General features: G+C 37.3%; 2 pseudogenes; one reads left to right on the forward strand and one right to left on the reverse strand.

Moving 5' to 3' along the window:
• Positions 1-8,147: 8,147 nt before the first annotated feature.
• On the reverse strand, positions 8,148-22,394 carry LOC129462289 (large ribosomal subunit protein uL23-like; annotated as a pseudogene).
• Positions 9,620-11,000, forward strand: LOC129472871 (protein LSM14 homolog A-like; annotated as a pseudogene).
• Positions 22,395-24,243: the final 1,849 nt, after the last annotated feature.

A 24,243-nucleotide genomic window follows, 5' to 3' on the forward strand; every position in this document is an offset into this window, starting at 1 on the left:
GGTGGAGGAAGAAGGCATATCTTCCTTTGTGTTCCTGTTTCTCTAGTTTCACAGAAAAGTTATGTTTTAAAGATATGCAACATAAAATTTCTTCTGTGACTTCTTAAACTGAAACAGGAAAATGACCTTCAAAGAATTTCAAAGTAGAGAATGAGGTATTAAGATACAATGAGTTTCTATTGCTGTTTGTTTCCAACTATGTAACTCAAAGTGCATTATGACCCTAGTAAAGTCAGCACCATGGTAGAGGTCCTTCTTAAGAAATCTGCTAGCGCATTTGTTTTTCAAATAGGTAAATTGCCTGACTGTTCTTAGATACATTTATTCAATAATGGAAGTAGAAAATCTTGAATCATTTCTTTTTATACAGGCATATTTCTCAGCAGTTTGAAAGGACTGTTTTATCCTTGCAAATACGACCTTAGCTTTCCAAATAACCCTAAAACTATTTTTTCTTTGCTGTCATAATTACTTGCAGAATCAAATAATTGTTCAGTTTGTTACTGCTTCTTAAAACTAGAAAATAAAAGTATCCAGATCATTTTAGTTCAGAGATGTTACAATTCTGATAGATTTGATAATTCTCTCCTAAAAGTCAGTCAGTTGAAAATTACGGAGCTCAAGTCAGTAAAAGTATTTCTATGAGTAGTGAATTTTGCTGCAGGAGATGAAACGCCAGTACTTCAGTAAAAAATAGTAATATGAATCAGTACCTCTGGTGCAGGTGTGCTTGGTAGGCAGTGATATATAACTCCACATGCTGTAGAAGTTCTAGAACCCCTTATGAGAAGAGTGGCTGATGATACAGAAAAAACCTCATGCAGAGATTGCTACTTAGTAACATGCTGAGCCATTATCTTGGCTGGGGATTTCTATGAACCAGAGTGACCCAGATGACGCAGTTCAGTGCATGTGGAGCTAAGTCCTACATGATAACTGTTTGACCTGGTCAGCTGTTCAGGCTCCACCCCAAGACCTGCTGAATCAGAACCTGAGTCAGCAATTGATGTTTTAACAAGCCCTCTAGGTGATTCTGTTGCAATTAAAGTTTGAGAAACACTGCCCTAGACAGAAGCACAGAGAAGGAGCATTTAATTCATCCTTGAGCAGTCAGGGAAGCTTCAAAAAAGAGTCATTAATTTTGATAGAAATTTGTGAGGGATGAGAGGAAGATCAGAATGAGTGCAATACAAAGAGCAAGCATTTAAGAAAAAATATAGAGATAATTTGTTCTACAAAAGATGTAGTTATGAAAATGGAATATTGTGTAGGCAAAATAGTGGGAAATATGAAAAATTGTTGCAGACTTTGTGTGCCATGAGGAGTATCAGCATCTTTGAAGAGCCACTTAAAGTAAGTGGAGTAGATGGTTGAAAGAGATCACAGAGGAAGGAGGTTGTAAAAGCCAACGTAGAACTACAAAAGAGAGAATGGATTCAACAGTTTCTTATGAGATATATAATTAGCAGTGTTTGGTGTTTGATTAAAAGAAGCAGAAAGGGAATAATAGGATGAGAACCAGTTTTCCTGGATGGAGGAGAAGAGGATGGTATTGTCACCAAATGAGATATGAAATTAAGAGGAGAAAGTGTGTGCAGTGCGTGCACCTGCACACATTTAGACATTCTGAGTTTGCAAATGCTATAGGACCTCTTAAGGTTGATGTTCATTAGAGACTAAATTTTATGTCTGAAGTCCTAAAGAGTGTAGGTTATAGGTTATACAAGTCATGAGAAAGGGCAAGATTCCTTAGGACTGCAATATGAAGCTATAGAAATTTTGTTTTCCTTAACTACTTTTAGCTCATGGATACTCTTCATGATCTGAAGAAACTATTGAACCTCTTCCCAGAGAAAGGCACTCACAGGTAAAACTCTGCCTCCAATCTCTGTATTTATGGACCCCTGGAAGCTCATCTTCTCATATCTAAGGACCCAGATGAAGAATACTTGTTGTGTAGTTCCATTTGCCATGTGGTTCCAGAAGCCTTAGAAATCGTGATTAAAAGAGTACTAGATCAAGGTTGTGTAAGATAATGCTCAATACACGTTAGATAACAATAGCAAAATAAGTGTTAAGTATTTCAGTTTTCCAAAAATGAACCTAAACCTTCTCATTTGCCTCTTTCTTTAATCTCTCCACACTACATGCCATATTCCAGCTAGGAAAAACAAAAAAACAAATAAGAAACAAAATAAAGCAAAACATATTCATAATCCCTCTGTCCATAAAATCCAAATCTCTTTGCTCTACATCCTTAAGCTGGCTTTGTTTCTTACATATGAGACTTGAGGATAGTATTGTCTAGTATAGTTTTTCCTGCAGTATATAGGGGAAAGGTCATGGGCAAATCATGCTATTTGAAACCAAGATTTTGAATCTAGGCTGTGTAATTTGTGGATTATATTACCTAAACTTTAGTATCTTGATTTCTGAAACTCATTTTTACATCTATAAAAAGGGTTAATGACTCCTATTTTGGAGACTAGCAAATTGAGATTAATAAATTTAGATTTTGCAAGAACATTAAGTAGAGTGCACTGTAGACAGCACGTCTTCTCCTAAATCTTAATCAAGGCCAGGATCTGAGAGAAGTGCTCATGAGGATTGATAAAACATTATTAGGTTGCTGAACCATTCCATGACATGTAAAAAATGAAGAAAGAAAATATCTACCAGCTCTCTTCTCAGGGAACATGTTTGTCTTTGGTTGGAAGGAGATACTTTGATAAGCCGCTTGGAGTGTGAGGTGAGACGCCTCCTTCCCCCAAGGAGTATTTTGAATAAAAACAGATGGTTATTAAACTGCCTCCCTCAGAGGGTGGGTCCAACTTAAAAGAGGAGCTTTAATTTGTAAAGTAGGTTTTGCAGAGCAGAGCTGAGGCTCATCACTGGCTTTAACTTACGCTACCTTGCCCCCATGAGACTAATAGCTTCTTCTCTAAATAAATGTTAAATAAAAAATGTTAAACCTATTGAATTAATATTATGCAAATTGGCTGACCACGCTGCATTTCTGAGTGCTTGTTCCTTCCTATAGTCTTAGTGTGGCTAAAATATTGGGGTGAAGTTAGCTGTGGGAGTTCAATTGAAATAAAGAGCGTAGATTACATGTATATGACCACATAGGTTTCTCCCCAGATGGTGCAATTGGTATGCCATGCTTTGCTGAAGCAATATTCCAGGGCTTGCTCTGATTTTATTATTAATCTTGAAAGAAACGTTAGGGACCTTAAGAAGTCTTAAGAAGTGAGAGTGACAAGACGAGTGGGTTTGGTTGTGCTAAAGTAGTCCTATCTGTGATTGGTTCTAATTTTTATCATTCTGAATAAAATGTTTTTGTGAGAAAAAAGGTATAGGGTTTAAAATGTTTGAAAATCCACTTGAAAAATTTGTGAGGTTTACACTCGTGGGGAATAAACAAAAACCATAACATAATTTTCATAATTTACATCATTGATTTCACATATTTATATTTGTTTTAGCTCATTTTTGAAAGTTTAACTGCCCCATTCGGCTCTCTCCCTTCACAAGCCTTACCTTTGACAGTTTCCTCTTCAACAAGTAAACAACAAAGCCCTGCTTCTATTTTATAGATTGTGTAGCAAACGCATGAAATTACAGTGTAGTGTTGGTTTTCATTTTTTTGAACAATTTTCTGATTTTTTGTTAGCTTTTCTGTGTAGTTAATTCTTCCCCTTAAAGTTAGAGTGAACATTGATATTTTACCAGTTACTTTCATGTCTCATCTGTCTTCCTGCTCTTCTGACTAAATCCCACTTTATGTCTGACCAAGCCACGTGGCTGTGATGGAGGGGAAAGGACTACTCTTCTCCATGTGAACGATGAGACCCAGAGTGAAATGCACAAATGACAGAGTGGAACTTCCATTTCTGGGAGGACCAAAGGGTGTAAAAAAAGGAGATATTCCTTGATACTTTTTTTCTTTTAAATGAAGATGGATATGTTTAACTTGTGGAAGAGAACATGGATAGGTTTCAAAACAAGAGATTTGTTAGATTTACTATAGATTCACTGCAAAAGGTGACAAACTACCAACTGTAAAATCGAGCTTAAATCTTTGGTGATCAGAACATCATCTCAGGAAAAGTATGCTCTGGAATGTGTGCTATTAAGCCCTCTCACAAATCACTGTGAAGATGAGAACTTGAAGGAATATAAGACAAATTGTAGTATATTGCTTCTAAATTTACTACACTCTTATCCTTCAAAGTTCCTTGAATCAACTTTAGAATTGTTTTTGAATTAGTGCCTGTGACAAGAGGTACCATGGACCAATGTATTTTCCTTTTAATTAGGGAACACACATAATTTAGAGAAATAAAGGTGAATCTTAGAAACTCTGTTTAATGGTTTTTAGTTAAAAACTTCCTTTTTATTAAAATTAGCTTGGAATAAAAAGAGAAGTTACTTGATAGTATAAATTAGTTGCCTTAAATTGATCTCCTTTTATTTTTTCATCAAGTTATAGAAGGAACTCAGTAAAAAAGCAGGAACTTTCTTAAATTTCCAAAGGTAGATACATTTGGAGGTATTATTGCAAAGGATCATGGGGAAAAGAGAAGGCGTATGGTAGTGCAGAGAGGAACTGTGATATGGGAAAACATAAAAGACAAAGAACAAGTGGAAAAGTCCCACTGTTTTTAGCCAGTTCCAACAAGAACTGATGAAATTTTCTCTGAAATACCCTACTCTGTTCCTCTGCACACAGACACACAATCCAGTGGTTTCCATTAAAACTGGAAGTTTCAGAACCATAGCTAATCTGCAATGTAAGCACATGGAATCAGAAAGGCTCATGGATTCCATAGTCATCAACCACCCTCCTGCTTTGGATCACAGACCAGGGAGTCATGGTTTGAACATGTGAAATAAATGTAGAGATTACATAATGCAGCTTTAAATTGTAGTTCATTTTAAACAGACCACTGTTAGTAAAATTTGTGTGTGTGTGTGTTTCTAAGGAGAATGTGGTTTGAAGAAGTATGATTTATGTGATCTGGGAAAATCCTTACAAATGAATTCCATCCCACCCTTTCAAGGAAATACTGTGATTGTGGCAGCTACCTGATTAAGCTGTATTCTATTACTAGTCTATGATCAGTATCACTCTGCTGCTTGTCTTATATACTGGCATAGTAAATAATAACAAGAAGCCATTAAAGTAAGTATTTATAGTTAAGTCTCGATCAGTCACACAAGAGGGTTTTTGGTTCTGTTGAATGGAAAGAACTGTTTCTCTAACACACTTTCAATAGCATTAATAAGATCCGCTTAATTAAATGCCATATCTTATGTTCTGTGAGGAAATATCTTACCTCAAAGAACAGTCTAGAGTGTCATGAAGGGATGCTAGAAGAACCTGGTTCTCATTTCTTAAATTTTATCTTATGATACTTATCAGTGCTATGAGTATTCAGAGGAATGTCTTAGTAAAAATGGTTGACAGCACTCCCAAGAAATCAGTGTAATAATGAGACAAAAGCATGAGTCAAATAGAGTTGGAGGCCACTGATGAATAAGTTTTAGAATACAGAAGGCTTCAAGTAGTGGAAAAAGTTTCTCTTTATATTTTTAAAGCTACTGTATATACAAATTAAAACTAAGTTAGTCCTCTGTTCCTCGGTTTCAATGACCATAAAGCAAAAGGGCATATACCAGATTTGCCTTGGTTGCTACAACCAATTCATTGTTTCCAAAGATTTAGAATCTTCTGAAATACAATATTCCTAATTTTTCCAAAGATTTTCATTTTTTTATTTTTTTTTATTATTATTATTATACTTCAAGTTTTAGGGTACATGTGCACAATGTGCAGGTTTGTTACATATGTATCCATGTGCCATGTTGGTGTGCTGCACCCATTAACTCGTCATTTAGCATTAGATATATCTCCTAATGCTGTCCCTCCCCCCTCCCCCAACCCCACAACAGTCCCCGGAGTGTGATGTTCCCCTTCCTGTGTCCATGTGTTCTCATTGTTCAATTCCCACCCATGAGTGAGAACATGCGGTGTTTGGTTTTTTGTCCTTGCGATAGTTTACTGAGAATGATGGTTTCCAGTTTCATCCATGTCCCTACAAAGGACATGAACTCATCATTTTTTATGGCTGCATAGTATTCCACGGTGTATATGTGCCACAATTTCTTAATCCAGTCTGTCGTTGTTGGACATTTGGGTTGGTTCCAATTCTTTGCTATTGTGAATAGTGCCGCAATAAACATACGTGTGCATGTGTCTTTATAGCAGCATGATTTATAGTCCTTTGGGTATATACCCAGTAATGGGGTGGCTGGGTCAAATGGTATTTCTAGTTCTAGATCCCTGAGGAATCGCCACACTGACTTCCACAATGGTTGAACTAGTTTACAGTCCCACCAACAGTGTAACAGTGTTTCTATTTCTCCACATCCTCTCCAGCACCTGTTGTTTCCTGACTTTTTAATGATGGCCATTCTAACTGGTGTGAGATGGTATCTCATTGTGGTTTTGATTTGCATTTCTCTGATGGCCAGTGATGATGAGCATTTCTTCATGTGTTTTTTGGCTGCATAAATGTCTTCTTTTGAGAAGTGTCTGTTCATGTCCTTCGCCCACTTATTGATGGGGTTGTTTGTTTTTTTCTTGTAAATTTGTTTGAGTTCATTGTAGATTCTGGATATTAGCCCTTTGTCAGATGAGTAGGTTGTGAAAATTTTCCCCCAATTTGTAGGTTGCCTGTTCACTCTGATGGTAGTTTCTTTTGCTGTGCAGAAGCTCTTTAGTTTAATTAGATCCCATTTGTCAATTTTGGCTTTTGTTGCCATTGCTTTTGGTGTTTTAGACATGAAGTCCTTGCCCACGCCTATGTCCTGAATGTTATTGCCTAGGTTTTCTTCTAGGGTTTTTATGGTTTTAGGTCTAACATTTAAGTCTTTAATCCATCTTGAATTAATTTTTGTATAAGGTGTAAGGAAGGGATCCAGTTTCAGCTTTCTACATATGGCTAGCCAGTTTTCCCAGCACCATTTATTAAATAGGGAATCCTTCCCCCATTTCTTGTTTTTGTCAGGTTTGTCATATTATGTATTAGTCTCTAGGAAATTTATCATATTGTATTAATTTCATAAAATACACTTCTTTCATAAGCACTAATTTCTGCAGTGATGTAGGGAAAGATATAAGAAAATATGCTATTTTCTGGGCAGGACCTGTGGCTCATGCTTGTAATTCCAGCACTTTGGGAGGTCGAGGCAGGTGGATCACTGAGGTCAGGAGTTCAAGACCAGCCTGGCTAACATGGTGAAACCCTGTTTCTACTAAAAATACAAAAATTAGCCAGGCGTGGTGGCTAATGCCCCTGTGGTCCCAGCTACTCAGGAGGCTGAGGCAGGAGAATCACTTGAACTCATGAGGTGGAGTTTGCTAGTAAGCCAAGATCGTGCCACTGCACTGTAGCCTGGGCAACAGAGAGAGACTCCATCTCCAAAAAAAAACGAAAAGAAAATATGCTATTTGTTAACATAAAAACATTGATCAATTTTCTGTATATGCATCTATAAACCTATAGATGCATATAAATATTCAGTTCATAGTCTTTAGTTCAAGAACATACAGTCTGCTGTCCATATCTGTGAGTTCTGCACCCATGCATTCAAACAACTGTAGGCTGAAAATGTTTGGGAAAAAAAATGGATGGTCACATAGACTTTCATGTCATTATTTTCTAAACAATACAGTATGATAACTATTTATATAGCATTTATATTGTGTTAGGTATCATAAGTAATCTAGAGATGATTTAAAGTATATAGAAGGATTGTGTAGGTTATATGCATAAAGTACAACATTTTATATCAGGGACTTTAGCATCCATGGATTTTGATATTGGCAGGGATGTCCTGGAACCAATTCCCCAAAGATATGAAAGGACGACTATACTATATTTTAGAAAGTTCCTTGCAGTTCTTTAATTTTGAATTCAAGATATGTTTTTAATAGATAAACTTTATAGCCCATTTGACTCTCAATATTACTTAGTACATAAAATCTTTTTAAATCCAAGTGCCAATGAAAAGGAATATTTATAATGCTTTTTTTATGGTGAAAAGATAAATATATATACACTTAGCAAGCTAGACTCATTTTAGATTATCCCAATTTTGTTGGCAACATCCAAAGCGTTGATATCAGGAGCTAGTTGAATATATGCCTTCTTCAAATCAGGGTGTTGACCTTGGCCACATCAATGTCATAGAGCTTCTTCACAGCCTGTTTGATCCGGTGCTTGTTGGCTTTAACATCCACAATGAACACAAGTGTGTTTTTGTCTTCTGTCTTCTTCATGGCAGACTCAGTGGTCAGCAGAAACTTGATGATAGCAGAGTGGTCAAGCTTGTTTCTCCTGGGTGCTCTCTTCCAAGGATATTTGGGCTGCCTCCGGAGTCACAGTATCTTGGGCTGCTGGAAGGTGGGTGACATGTGGATCTCGTCTTTTTTTTTGTGGCTGTGGACACCTTTCAACACTGCCTTCTTGGCCTTTAAAGCCTTCACTTTGGCTTTGGGTCATCAATGCATTCATCTTCTCTCTTCTATTTCTTCTTCCTTACCCTTGTTTCAGGCAGTCCTTGCATAATATAATGAAATACAATTGATATTCCTACCTCTTGTCTCTCCCACGATGAATTCCATGGTAACACCTATGAATCAATCTTCCCGAAGTACAGTATTAGCTACGTCAATTCTCTACCAAAAATCCTTACGAGTTTGCCATTTTCTGCTGTATAAAGTACAATATTCTCATCCTGGCACACAAGTCCATCCAAATACGGGCCTACCATGCTCTGACCCTCTCGCTGTAATGTGAATCTCAGCCAAACTGGTGTGGTTGGTATTCCTAGGACTAACTTTGTGATTTCCTAACTTTTTGCCTTCATCAATGCTTTTCCTTTTATGAGGACTTTCCTACCCTATAATCTGCCTCAACTTGTTAACACAGTGCTTAATTTTCACATGCTACCTTACACATAAAGCCTTCCTTCAACTTCTAGCCAAGCACAATTCCTTCTGTTTCTTTTATTTTTATCTTCCCATAGCATTGTGCTTGTATGTTTCTAGTGATACCAACCTTGTTCCACTTTGCACTTTAGCTATTTGAGGATGTGTTTATTTCAATTCAACACATTTTTTAGTCATTCATATGTAAAATAAAATGAAATGCACCTATTACAGTGTAAGGTCTCTGAGGGAAGGACTGGCTTATTCATATTTGCCTCTGATGTAGTACACCGCAGAGGCCTATGCAGTAATAGGTGCTTTAATTACTATTGGTTTTACTGAATTGTGAAGATAGCAATAATTTAGACATAAGTTTGCTCAGCAGTTATTTGAGGCATCTTAGAAAACAATCCAAGATTTAAGTCCTAAGGGATATCGTTTTGCAGATTTTAGAAGTCAAGATGGTTCTTTGGAGTTTTCAATTTTTCTTTTAATAAAGTGAAAATAAAGCTGATTCAGCGGAGCCGGCGCCGCCGCCATGTTAGGTCTGAGGCGGCTGCCACAGGCGCGACGGATACTGCTGATTGCCTGTCAGCCACGTGGGGTCCGCCGCACTGCACCATGAGCGGGGTCACCCCTTTCCTCCACAGCAAGATCAGCCGCATCTCCAAGGCACAGATCTGCTACGAGGGCATCCCCTGCACCATCGACACCTAGAACCCCACAATAGCCCTCGCTAAAATTCCATTTTCTGGTACAGAAGGTAGATCGTCCAATACCACCTCAAGATGAACTGTTGGAATACATTGTTTTCCATAGGAGTGACATTAAAGACCTCACTGTGAGCCACCAAAACTACAGCGTTCTTTGTCTGAAGACCCAGCTATCCTTCAGTCCTCACTAGGCTCATCAACTTCTTCATTCCGGTGCGTGGGGTTCTCATGGGCCTTTGGCAGGATGCTCATATACAGTCGGTTCAGTCCAAGCTCCTTAGTTGGACAGGAGTTTGGTGCTGTTGCTGTTGCTGGAAGCTCTTTGACATCATTTGGAACAGAAACATCAAACAGTGGTGTCTTACCCGAAAGTAGTATGGTTGGCTCTGCCTTAACACAGGATACAAGATCTCTACAAACGTAGTTATCTCAAGGTCACTCAAGCCCTCTGTTAGACCCTTTGAGAAAAAGCCCAACCACGGAACAAGCAGTGAAGACTGTCTCGGCCCATTTACCTCCTCCAGCACCTGTTGGGAGAAGGAGCCCTGTATCAACTAGGCCTTTGCCATCTACCAGCCAAAAAGCAATAGAGATCAAGAGCACTGGTGAGCTGAAGTACACAATGTTTCAAGACCAGAAAATGAGCAACTCAGAAATGATAGCAAGAGACAAGTAGCTCCAGGTACTCCTTCAGCTCCAAGGAGAGGGCATGGGGTTCAGCCGGGTAGCAGGGGAAGATTTGGTATTCTGCAAGATGGGCCAATGAAATTTGAGAAAGACTTTGACTTTGAAAGTGCAAATGCACAATTCAACAAGGGAGAAATTGACAGAGAGTTTCATAATAAACTTAAAAGAAGATAAACTTGAGAAACAGTAAATGGTGAAGATAAAGGTGACCCAGGGGTTGATACCCCAAAAGTAAAGGAAATGCTGATGAGGAAGATCCACTTGGACCTAACTCCTAGTAGGAAAAAACTAAATCCTTCTTTGATAATATTTCTTGTAATGACAATAGGGAATGGATATCAACCTGGGCTGAAGAAAGAGGATTAAATGCTGAAACATTTGGAATCCAGCTTTGTCCAAATTGTGGCTGTGGGAGATGCAGAGGCAGAGGGATCTTTGGTTTCTGTGGTGCAGAGGGCATGGTGGTAGCAGATGTGGTACTTTCACCATCACTGGAGGATTTCGCAGTGGATTCAGAGGAGGTCATGGGGGCAGGGAGTTTTCGGATTTCGAATATAGGAAAGACAACAAAGTTGCTGTATAGTCTACAAACAAGTCTCTGAAAATAGGTGAATTTTTAGCTCTTCATGGTCCTGAAAGTTGACTTCAGTCTTTGTGAAGAATCAAGTGAATTCACTGTACATTTGTCAACAGCACTGGGTTTTTGTTTTTTGTTTGTTTTTCTGCTTAATTTCAAAGATAAAATGCAGTTACTTTTCGGGGTTGCGGGGGAGAAAGGCTAATCTTAGAAAATGAGCATAAAATATATTTGGAATAGCAGAAGGTTAAGTAATTTCTTATGTACAGTTAAGCAGTACTTCAGTGGGACTTATAAATATTTTTTCATCACTGAAAGTGTATTTTTTAAATTACTAAGTCATATTTGTCAATTGCAAGTTGCCTGCAGATAGGGCTGTGATACTGTGTTTTGGGCCACAGAAGGTTGTGTGTGTGCATGTGTGTATCTTTCTCCTTTTTTGGGGAATCCTATAATATGAGGCAGCTTATTTCATCAATTATTTAGGGTGCTGGATGGTAGAGAATTTTCGGTTAACTAGGTACACACGGTAAATACCGTTTCTTAGGCAAAGGTAACTTTTATATAGTTGTAAAATTCCACTATATTCCATTGCCAAAGAAACATTAAGAACTTTGTATAGCCACATAAAAAGCAACCAAATTTTTAAAGAATAATCATTTTAAAGTCAGAAAAAAAAGCTGTTTTTATTATTTATGTTCAGGGCAATATCTGTCTTGGTACTCATAAAGTTGTGAAAATACAAAAGGATTTTTTGTGTCTTCCTATTTTTCTTGCATCAGATCACTTTGCCTCATCTTTTCATCTATAAATTGGGGAATAATATTATCTACTTCATATGGTGGTTGTGAGATTTCCTTGAATTAATATATGTGAAGCCATGAGCACAATGCCTAGCATAAGATCATTAACAGTCATCAGCAAGGAAGAAACCCCAGAGCGACTGGAATGAATGTGTCTGCAGCCACGCTCAGGTTTTCCTTGAACCCTTATCTTCGTCTAAGTCCTTGGATCCTGCATATGTGAGCGATAGTAGCCAAAGTGAACTGTGGTTATCTCCCTCTTTCAGCTAACTTCAATCACCGCTTCTGAGTGAACATTGCAGGTTGTGTTTAGTGAGGGATTCAAGGCTTTATGCTTCATGGTGGGGTGAATCAGATTCTAAATCAATTGCTTAATAAAGATTATGAAAAAATATATACATTTCACTTGAAAAAAGGACTAAGTCTGATTTGTTCTTCCCTGTACCTCAGCCCATGGCACACTGCCTGGTGTATTGCAGGCACTCAAAAAATTTCTGTTGAATGAAGAAGTCAGTTAATGGAGTTAAACCACTAAGACATTATTTGTTTTTCTTACGTTTAGAAGATATTGTAGAGATGAACTCCCTTTTTTGAGAGCAATTATCATATAGTTGATTTTATTATGAAGATAAATGACCCCTTATTTTATATTAATTGATTTCTTTGCAACAGAATCAGTGTAAGTAATTGGGAATAAATTCTTGTTAACATATGACATTGTTAGAAACATTCCATCTCGCTTGCATGAAAATCATCTAATAGGATTAAATGACATTTTGCAGGTGCTTACTGTGTGCCAGACACAGTTATAAATGTTTCAAAAAATAAAATGTGCATTTCTTAAGTGCAGTGTGGAATCCTGGATTGAATCCTGAAATGGAAAAAGAGTATTAGTGGAAAAACAGGAAAAATCTGTATAAAATCTGGAGTTTGGTTAATTGCAATGTATCACTGTTGGTTTCTTAGTTTTGTCAAATGTGCCATGGTAATGTAAGAGGGTAACGTTCAGGGAAACTGAGAGGTATACGAGAACTTTCTGTATTATCTTTGCAACTTTTCTGTATACCTAAAATTATTACAAAATACAAAGCTTATTTAAAATTATATATTCATTTGTTTAATCCTTAAAACAAGCCTATGATACAAGTACCATTGTTGGTTCCTTTTACAAGTAAGAATTCAAAGTATAGAGAGGTTAAGTTATTCCTCGGGTCAGTAGCTGCTATCAGTGTCAAGATACTGGCATTTTATTCTAGGTTGCAGTGGTCCCCAACATTTTTGTCACCAGGGACTGGTTTCATGGAAGATAATTTTTCCATGGATGGGGGGAAGGGGGGTGCAAGGATGTTTTTAGGATGAAACTGTTCCATCTCAGATCATCACACATAAGTTAGATTCTGATAAGGAATGTGTAATCTAGATCCCTCCCATGTGCAGTTCACAATAGGGTTGGTACTCCTAAGAGGATCTAATGCCGCCACTGATCTGACAGGAGGCGGAGCTTAGGTGGTAATGCTCACTCACCTGGCACTCACCTACTGCTGTGTGGCCCAGTTCCTAACAGGCCACAGACAGGTGTTGATCGGTGGCCTGGAAGTTGGGGGCCCCTGCTAGGTTGTATACTTTTTAAACAATATGCATTCCTTTATCTCCTGACTCAAGTAATCAAGAAGTCATTCATGAAGCAGATACAATCACGGCTCAGTAAATAATTCTATCTTCTGAGACTCTAGTCATGTGGCCAATAATTGACCATTTTTGTTGTAATGCTATTCCCTATGAAACTTAGGCTAGATGCTGTTGATTCTTGATTTCAGAATGATTCTTGATTCTTGATTTCAGAATGTCACACAATCAACCACTACCATGACCACAAATTCTAAGTTGAGTACATTTTAATTGATTCTCATGATCATATCTTAAATTCCTTAACCCAAGACTGAAATGTTGAATTCTGTAGTCATTTGGGGGTTATTGTGAAAGCCACTGTCCTATCTCCCTGTACTGGTACCCACACTACCCTCTGTATGGGTCATATCTGTGCAAATGTCATGCTTTCATGCTTTCCCTGTCAAGTTGTTTATAAAAAATACATAGTTTCTGAAGAAAAATTGAAGAAAGATGCAGAGAAGAAAAACACTAAGCAAAAACTCTCCAGAAAAAGGTAAATAAAAAAATCCCTCATAAACTTTAAAGACTAGAACCAGAACTTTAAGCTTAGAGGTAGCTAATATGTTCCAAATAATCTTACTGTACATAGCAGTCAAAAACCTCTTTATTCTTTAATGGGTATTTCTAGCTGCTTTCTTACACCCTTAAAAACTTTATGTCTTGCCTGCACAGCTGCAACTATGACCACAGGCCACTTCTTTTTCTCATTATATTGCCCACCTATTTGTAACAATATCCTTTATTGTTTCCTTAACCACAAACAGCACTGTGGGAGAAAGAAACTATTGCTCTCTTATTTATTTCAATATGACAGATGAAAATGCGTGGGGGAGGAGCACAAACAGGAAGAGAAAGGTTTTTTTCCTTCACTCTTTGATGCTACTATTTCAAAGCACATTTACACTTTCTTTCTTGGTTTTGTTTGGTTTTAATTTGACCAATGAACATTTATAACATTTGCAATGTATAGGGAAAAATGAAATTATTTATGTTTTAAAAAAATCTAGGTGCAAGTTCAAATTTTAATTTATCTAAGAAGAGTGTATTACTTCTCCATAGATTTAGATTATTGATTAAAATATTTAATGCATTTCTGCTGGACTCATTTTTCTTCTGAAAATACTTCTTGCTTTCACCTAAAATATGGTGAAAATAAATGCTTATTGCAAGTTTTAGGAAATTTCATTTATCCCTAAGAAATATATTTCTTATTATGCCCTTGATTTATTATTTTTTTGAAGAAATTGCTTAATAACTTTTAAACTTGGATATTTATAGCTATATTTTCTTTTGATTAAATGTACCTAAGAAGATTTAATTTAAAAAACTGGAATAAAATTATATAGGGGCTCATTGAAAATCAACCAAAATTGAGTGTAAAATGTAAAAAAAAAAACTTCAGGCAGTAGGAGAAGCAACCTATCTTGATCTTGGTGTGAAATTTTCTGGTGCTGCTGCCAATCCTGTTACCATGGCCCCAGAGTCCTTTAGTTCTGTTCTGTCCTTACCTCTCCCATTACTTTCCCTTCCCCATCTCCCTTTTTCCATTTCTAAACACACACTGGCTGAAGTGAAGTCCAGGGAAAGGATGGTGCATTTCTGTTTGCTTTCTCTCTGCATTTTCTATTTTCTGACCACAAAATGTCTAGAGATGCCTCATATAATCCAAAATAGTTTTAAAGTTTTGTTTGTTTGTTTTTGTCCAGGATAATGCTATTGGTTTGCCTAATTTTTTTATGCTGTTGGCTATAAGCTCACACAAATTATAAATGTCCTGCATAAATACATTGTGTACTTTTTTCTCTTGGCACTTAGTATAATATTTTGCTGCAGTCTGTCATTAATATACCATTTAACTTACACATATACATTTCTAGCCATTATCATTGTTACCTATGCTTGGCTGAAAAATATACTGAAAATATTAGTCTACTTTTCCACAGGCTCATTTAACTTACATTGTTATATTTAAGGTACATGCCTATAACACCTCATCTCCCACTTGACACTTCTAAGCCCAACCCACTTTTTACTGTCAGCCATGAGTTCTGCATCTTCCATGAAATGTCACTGGTCCATTCCAGCTCTTGCTGCCTCTTCTTTCTCTCCTTCCTTTTATTTCCTGATTCTTGAGACCTATACTTTAATGTCAATCTTTTGGCTCAAGTTATTAACCTTCAATGACTGAGTGGCAAATGTAACTCTTATGCTGCATAACATAGTATCTGCTTGTTTGCTGCTTGCATATTCTAATCTAAATTTGAATTGGCATACAATCTTATTGTCAATATATGACTAATTTGTGTAATATAGATATTAAAATCTATATATGCTTTATTTACCTTATAAAAATCTGTACATGCTCAAACTAGATCTTGAGTTTCATCAAGGTGGTGACCATGTTTTATATTTGTTGGTGTTCTCTGTTCCCTAACAGTGAAAGTGGTCAGTATATAACGGTTGATAACTAAACCGTCTGTGGACAGGAACAAATTAAGAAAAGATATTCTACTTGTTTACCTATATGGTAACTTAGCGTTGTTTAAATGTCTTGAACAGAAACATAAACAATCTTGACTCAAATTTTAAAATTGTTTTCTAATGATTGATGGAAACCACAAACTACAGATAGAAAATGGCGCTGGACCTCTTAGTGACTGACCGACAGGAAAACAGGTACCAGAAAGAATGAAGACTTTTACATCAGGTGTTTTTAGAAGGGATTCATGGTTTTCTGAGTAGAGTTATGATACCAGAGTAGTGTGTTCATCCAATGCTGATAAGGAACGTCAACTTGACAAGATAAACAAGAGTGAATCAGCTAAATGACATTTGTGATTCTGGCATATCCTCTGAAGATGAAAAATAATCACTGTCTCAGGGTCAAAGTAATGACTCAACTCTTAGAAATTGAGGTGGAAACGTCCAGATTTGGGAAGAATAATGTTTCACATTCCATAGGCTATCCTCATTTAAGTGTAAATAGCTAGAGTTAATGATTGTGGGCATCTGAGCTGTGACTAGGAGGTAAAGAAAGGGTACACACAGCTTCAGAGACATCATCATCATCACAAAGGGCCTTTGGACTTGGAGTTTATGCCTTTCTGGATACTAGGAGCTGTGGAAATATAGTCCAGGAAGGATGATTTCAAATTTAGATTAGAATATGCAAGAAGCAAACCAGCAGATACTATCTTATGTAGCATAAGAGAGAGTTACATTTGCCACTCTGCCATTGAAGGTTAATAACTTGAGCATGGATGACCCCACAGAAAAAAGTGAATACATTTTCCAAGCATTTCATTCTGATTGTTGCAATGATCTATCAAAGCCAAAGTAAATAGTTCTGTCATTACACTTGCCTTACAATGCCCACACATGTAATATAGTGTTATTCTTTATGTCAGATAATGTTCAAAACTTGGTTATGTACCTAGAGAACTTCAAAAATCACTTGGACTGTACATTTTTAGAATTACTTTAGTATTTCACTGCCTTTGTTAATAGGAAAAAAGGGAAAAATAAAAATGCTGCTCCATGTACATACATAAACTGATTGCCATTATCACAAAGGCAAGAAAATGAAAATACAACAAATCATACATCTGCATTCCTTGCTGTTTATTCTGTTATCAAATTAGCTGAAATGAGATACCTATGTAGCTCATGGACATTTCCTAGGCAACCATCATTCTTTATTCGAAATCTTACCAAGGTCTTAGAATTCTTAAGATAAGCTGCAAAGAGTCAAATGCAAGCACAGGAGGAAAAAAAAAAAAAGAGAGAAAACAATTTTTGGTATTTTTAAGACCTAAACTCTGAGATTGCATAATGTTTTGAGGCAAAGAACTCCAAATATGCATTCCACACATAGTTGGAAATGATCCCAGTTGGAAATGATGTGTGTGTGTGTGTGTGTGTGTGTGTGTGTGTTGGTGGTGGAGATGGGTAAGAGAGTTAGAACAAATTGCTTCCTTTAGTTACATGTTTCCTCAATTAAAGAACAATTGTTATATTTCATGTCTATAACTGTTTGCACCAGTTTTTCAAAATCACGAAGAATACTAAATTCTATTTTTTCTAATTTTGTTTGACATAGACTTTCTATTGAGCTTTATGGTAGGGGTCATGTAACTGGGACAATCCTTTGCACAAAGAAAGTGCAAGACATATTTTATTTCTATACATCTAGACATCCTGCATCCCCTTCCAATTGCTTTTTCATGGCAGGAATTTTTCTTCCTTATCTTTATATCCTTATATCCTACCTATATATCTATAAATTATTATAATACCCATTGTGCAAGAATGATAATTACACTTTTGTTTGCTATGCCTGCAAGTATCTTCTCTTGGGTAGAATATTCCAAAACTATAAATGTAGTTTCTGTAAAAATAATATATATCATTTTGTTATCTCATAAGCTTATGACAACCAATGTTTTAGTTAAAAATTCAGCCCCATTACCACAATTATTTCTTTTGTCTCCCTAGGTACTTGGTTCAGTAGTCACACCTAAAGATCTTGTATAGTCTGAAATTATTAACAGTCAACTGGGTTTGAAGGTACATGACAAAGTATCATAATACCGTCATTCAGAAAATTAGTAAGAAGAGGCCAGGGGCTGTGGCTCACATCTGTAATCCTAGCACTTTGGGAGGCTGAGGCAGGCAGATTACTTGAGCCTAGAAGTTCAAGTCCAGCCTGCGCAACATGGCAAAAATTGCATTTCTAAAAAAAAATGCAAAAATTGGCTGTGCATAGTCGTATGTCTGTAGTCCCAACTACTGGTGAGGCTGAGGTGGGAGTATCACTGGGAGGATCGCTTAAGTCCCAGAGGTGGAGATTGCAGTGAGCTGAGATCATACCACTGTAGGTCAGCCTAGGCTATAGGGTGAGACTCTGTCTCAAGAAAGAAAAGAAAAGATTAGTAAGAAGAGATTAATTCTTTTGTGTCATTTAATGTAATTCTCCTTATGCAAGGCTCTATCCAGTGTGAGGCTGAAAAAATTTCTGCAAATGAATTCATAATTTTACTAAACTTACTAATTAAAGTGTGTTGGTTAATGGGAAAGGGATGAAGAATTGCTAAATATTAAAACTTGGAAGAAGACTTTACAAATTTACAATCTATTTTGAGTTTTTCATCAAAGAGAAAACCAAGAAAGCAAACACCATAAATTGAAGACCACGAAGTTTAAGTTTTTTCTGACTTGAGGACAATGATTAGAGGTTAGGTGTGAGGCACAGAGGTTGGAGATCATGCTGGTAGGAAGGTCTAGGTGTCCTAAGAAAACAGTAAGTGCAACAAACATTGTGCTGGGTGCTGTGGCTCACGCCTGTAATCCCAGCACTTTGGGAGGCCGAGGCAGGCAGATCACCTGAGGTTGGGAGTTGGAGACCAGACTGGCCAATGTGGAGAAACCCCACCTCTACTAAAAATACAGAATTAGCCGGGCATGGTGGAGAATGCCTGTAATCCCAGCTACTGGGGAGGCTGAGATAGGAGAATCACTTGAACCCAGGAGGTGGAGATTGCCATGAGTGGAGATGGTGCCATTGCACTCCAGCCTGGGCGACAAGAGCAAAACTCCACAAAAAAAAAAAAAAAAAAAAAAAAAAAGAAAGAAAGAAAGGAAGGAAGGAAACAGTAAGTGCAACAAACATTGTGATGAAAACAAGATAATTTCCTTGAAAATCTACAATATATGTCAAGTTAGGATGCCCATGAAAGAGTATAACATAACCTCTGACTCTAGGCTAGGATACTCTTGGTCATTCTTACATCTAGATGAGTTAATCAGAATTGGTGTGTGACTATTTTAAGGGCTAGAACCTGAAGGGAAACAGAGAGGACACTGTACTGAAACTGACATTTAGGGAGAAAGTCTAGGACTGTTCACACAATCTTTGCACATGCCTGTTTTGTCTTATTCAATTGTTAATTGCAGTTGGATAAAAGATCTAAACTTAGCAAACAAGGGGCTGCAGAAAGGAGAGAGACCCCCTCCTCTGCTTAGTTGATCAGCATGTGTTTAATAGACATACTCTAAGTAGCTAACGTTTCAGTCATCTGCAGAGACCTTAGGGAAGGGTTGTGACTAAGAGAGAACTTTTGACTGTTAGCTATGACTCACAAAAAATACAAGGCTCTCAGTTTTGTTCTACCCACATGTAAGTTAGTTCATACCACAGATAATATACCTTACTTCAAAGAAGGTGGTCTTGGCTTCAGGCATACATAAAAGTTTTTTTTTTTTTCTGGCTGCAAAGGCTTTGCACCTGTGTTTCCTTAAAGCACATGAGAAAAATGCAAATTCCAAAGGGAATTATTCTCTGTTTTGCCATCCTAGTCAATCCCACCTTACCAACCAAGAAAACTACAAATTATCATGATTCTGAAATTGGCAGTTTCCCAGAATGCTTGACATTCCATGTTAGTAAGCAGAAAAAAAGAGGAAGAAAAGAAGTCTTTCCTGCTGGAAATGTGGTAGAAATGTTAGAATTCTTTCCAGAAGAATAAATCCAAATCTACAAGAGCACATTGTTTTCATGTTTTTCTAGGCTGTGTTTTCAGCCTTGAAAACTCATCCAGAGCCTCCTGCCAGAATATGACCTACACCAGCAAGGCTGAAACTAGCACCTATGAGAAGCAAATCCATGACCGTTAAAATATTCAGTCCTTGGGTGGGACAAAGCACGCCCTTGTTTCATTGAGATTGTGCCAGGAAAAGACCACAGTTTAGCTGGCACTGCAGCCATGGCCAGAAGCCAGCTTACCCAGCAACTTATTTAATAGAATTCACAGCTTCTCTTGGACTCTTAAACACAGTTACACTGAACTAAAGTAAAAGATGTGGCAGCTTTGAGATTGGTAAACCTCTTTTATACAGTATGCTGCTGATCTATATTACTGCACACATTGTCCTAATATTACAATCTTCTCTTGGCTTGTCTGTTTACCCTCTAGACCAGTAACATAAATGAGTGAAAGGAGGCCAGCTTTAAGAAGAGTCAGTCAATATTACCATTCTCGATTTCTGGTAGTGCCGTAGATATATTGCATGTGGGAGGCAACTGACACAGCCTCGCTGCCCAGAGCATCCTCAGGAATGTCGGACTGAGAAAAACGGGAGAGAGCCTGTCCATCAGAAGGTGGGGCAGTTACTCAGCAATATCTGAGTATTACCATACAGAATCTGAGTCCTGGTGATGAAGGATCCTCCGTATTTCCAAAATGAGCTGCGTAACATGAAATCTCTTAATTTTTAAGTGTTGTGCCAATGCAGCCTGTAAGTACTCAAGTGTAGAAACTGTAGGTTTCAACTTTTAATCCAAAGTAGTACCTTTGTTTAGTAGATCAATAGGTCCCCCTCTTCTATAATAATTTAGTAAATTAAAGTGAACTAGGGCCTATGTATTTTACAGACATGTATGTAATGTATACAGATGTGGCCATATGGTACTATTTTGCTTATATCTTCACTGTCAATGAAAAAGGCTTTTGGATTAAAGGTAAAGTAGACATTGAAAAAGGGAAATTAAAACACAATATGGGTGAGAAATTTATAGAAATGATTGGCCTTGAAGTGTTTCAAGTTCTCTTACCTAGATATATCACAACCCAGAGAATGGAGAAAACATAAAACGTTTTATCAAACTGCTTAATCCACATTTGAATGGATGAATAAATATATATCTAGGATATTGGATATAATTAGACAAATTACAACAGTGGATACTAAATAGTTCCAAGGACATGTGCCAGCCCTTGAAGTTTTCACTGCTCTGGGAAGAAATGAAAAAAAATATAGATAATTACAGTGTATGGAGTATATAAACTTATTTATGCTTGGACAAATCCCACTACCTGTGGGATTTTTAGCCAGTCTCTTCCCTCCTCTGTATCCTCATTTGTAAAATGAGAGTTTAGAATTCAGTGACCTTATTTTTGTTGTTTATTGCTGTTATAACACATTACCACAAACTTAGTGGCTAAAACAACATAAATGTATTATCTTACAGTTCTGAAGGTCAGAAGTCCAACATGAGTTTCATGGGCTAAAATCAAGGTGTCAGCAGGGCCACACTCTTTCTGGAGGCTCTGACCAGGAATTGCTTTTCTTGTCTTTTCCAGCTTCTAAAACCTACTTCATTCCTTGGATTATGGCTTCCCTCTATCTTCAAAGTGAGTAATAGTCTTTTCCTTTTTTTAAAAAAGTGTATTTTGTTTTTAAATTGACAAGTAAAAATTGTATATATTTATAGTATACAACATGATGTTCTGAAATATGTATATATTGTGGAATGTCTAATCACATGTATTACCTCACATATCATTTCTTTTATAGTGGGAACACTTAAAATCTACTCTCTTAGCAATTTTCAAGTATACAATTTTGTTATTAAGTATAATCATCATGATGTACAGTAGATATCTTGAACTCCTCCTGTTTAACTGAAATTTTGTATCCTTTGTCAAGTCTATTTTATGTCATATCACTTTGAAACTCTTCTGCCTCCTTTTTCTTCTTTTAAGGACCATTTTGATTACATTGGGGACATCTAGATAATCCAGATAATCTCATTATCTTAAGGCCAGGTGATTAGCATGTTAAATCCATGTGCAGATTTAATTTCTCCTCGCTATATAACATAACATATTTATAGTTTCTGGGGAGTGGGACATGGACATTTTTGAGGGGCCGTTTGTCTGTCTACCACATCATTTCAACTAATTTTTAGTTTTTCTGTCCTGTGAATCTATGAGATAATGTCTTTTTAAGCCTGACTTGTTATGAAGGAATGAGACAGGTTTCAGGGAGGTAAGTGGGTCTGAAGTTTGCCTTAATTTATAGCATCCTCTTAGCATCCCATTAAAATTCGACCTACCTCTGAACCACTGAATGTATATGACACTGATTGTTCTTTGCAACCTGGCCATAGCTAGAGATCATCACCTCAATAGTTTGGTTCCTGACCAGGTGTGCTGGCTCATGCCTGTGATCCCAGCACTTTAGGAGGCCAAGGCAGGAGGATTGCTTGCATCCAGCAGTTCAAGACTAGCCTAGCCAACATATCAAGATCCTGTCTCTACAAAAAATAAAAAACTAGCTAGGTGTTTTGGTATGCTCCTGTAGTCCCAGCTACTTGGGACACTGAAGTGGAGATAGCTTGATCCTAGGAGATTGAGGCTGTAGTGAGCTGTGATCACGCCACTGCACTCAACTTGGGTGATAAAATAAGGCCCTCCACCGTGTCTCTCTCAAGACAAACAAAAAAAAAGCTTGATTCCTGTTATTATTGAAATAGCAGGAAATTTTCAAGATCATCAGATGCCATAAGGTTACCAGTTATTGGAATGAAATTTCAGAGCATGGGCAGAACTCATTGAGGATGCTTAAGCAGTTTCACATATGGTGGTCCCTATCATTTGACAGTCTGCATTTAGCCTTATAAAGTCTAGATGAGACCGTTCCTTAAGGATAAAATGGACGTTATATTGCTTCCTTGCCTTTAATATCACTGTGCTGAACATAGGAGTAATGTTAGAAAGAGTGAAGTCTGCCCAGTCCCCCTTCCGTCTGACTTTCAGTGACCAAAATCACACTTTAGAGGCATTGTACGTGTTGTTCTAAAACAAAGCATAACTCTACTCATCAGCCAGAGAAAACTCTGGTTTATGACTTGTAATAAATCATTTTTTTCCAAACAGACTTACCAATGTTCTTTTAAAACATTTTACTAGAATATTTATGTTCTCAACTTTCAACATCGAAAGTATTTTGTAAGCCCAGTCTGAAATGGAGGAGTGAGTGGCAAGGCATACTTTCTCCCCAACAAACAATAATTTAACTTGGGAAAATTACAGAAACGATCACATAAAGTATTTGGATATTGTCCTATGGGCATATAGAAAATGGAGAAATATTCATTCAAAAAATCTACTAAATCTTGGTAAGGATTGTAGAGTTTGTGACATTTGAACCCCAACATACTCCATTCCTCTTTTTTTCACCCTCTCCATCTTATGAAAACTGCACCCTGGGAACCCTAATTCTAGGACCTGTGGGGAGAGGGAGCCCCATCATCTTTTGGCCTTGTGAAGAGTAGGCTGTTTGCTTTTTTCATCTTCCTCAGCCCCATAATGCAGAAGCTTTATTCTAGGCAAGTGTGGCTGACAGGACCAGGTCTCTATTCCCCTACACAAGCCTCATTCATAGATAGAAGCTGTACTCAATCATGCCATGCCAATCACACAACAATGCTCTAATAGCTCCTGCCCCAACTCACTTATAAGGTGAAGAATACACTCTGGGAGAGGCAAGACAAGAAGACAAGGGACCATTATATCATGTCCCCAGTGAGTGCATCACACTCACTCATGCACCAGAAATATCACTCTGTAGAGGCAGGCCACTGTCTCTGCCTCCAGCTTTTATGCAGTGGCACAGAGATTCTATTCAGAAGGAGAGATAGGTCTTAAGGACAAAGAGCTCTGTAGCTCTACCTGAGGAGAATGACTTTAAGTGGAAAAAAGTATGGAACATTTCATGTTTTAAAAGGTGTTGTCTAAATTAATGGAGATTTTGCTGTAAAGTAATTAAAAGGGCTCTCTTAGCTCCATAATGCAAGTAGAAAATGCAAAATGACAGAGAAACCAGAAGTTTAACAGAGAAAACCAGAAAAAGAGACACTCAGGAAGAGCTCTCCTGGGATTACAGTGAATCCTGTGGGTAAGAAGTGCTATGTGAATACTCTAGATATCACCCATTTATAAGCAATAGAGCAGG

Source organism: Symphalangus syndactylus, chromosome 2 (genome assembly GCF_028878055.3).
Source record: "Symphalangus syndactylus isolate Jambi chromosome 2, NHGRI_mSymSyn1-v2.1_pri, whole genome shotgun sequence".
In the NCBI taxonomy this organism is placed as follows: domain Eukaryota; kingdom Metazoa; phylum Chordata; class Mammalia; order Primates; family Hylobatidae; genus Symphalangus; species Symphalangus syndactylus.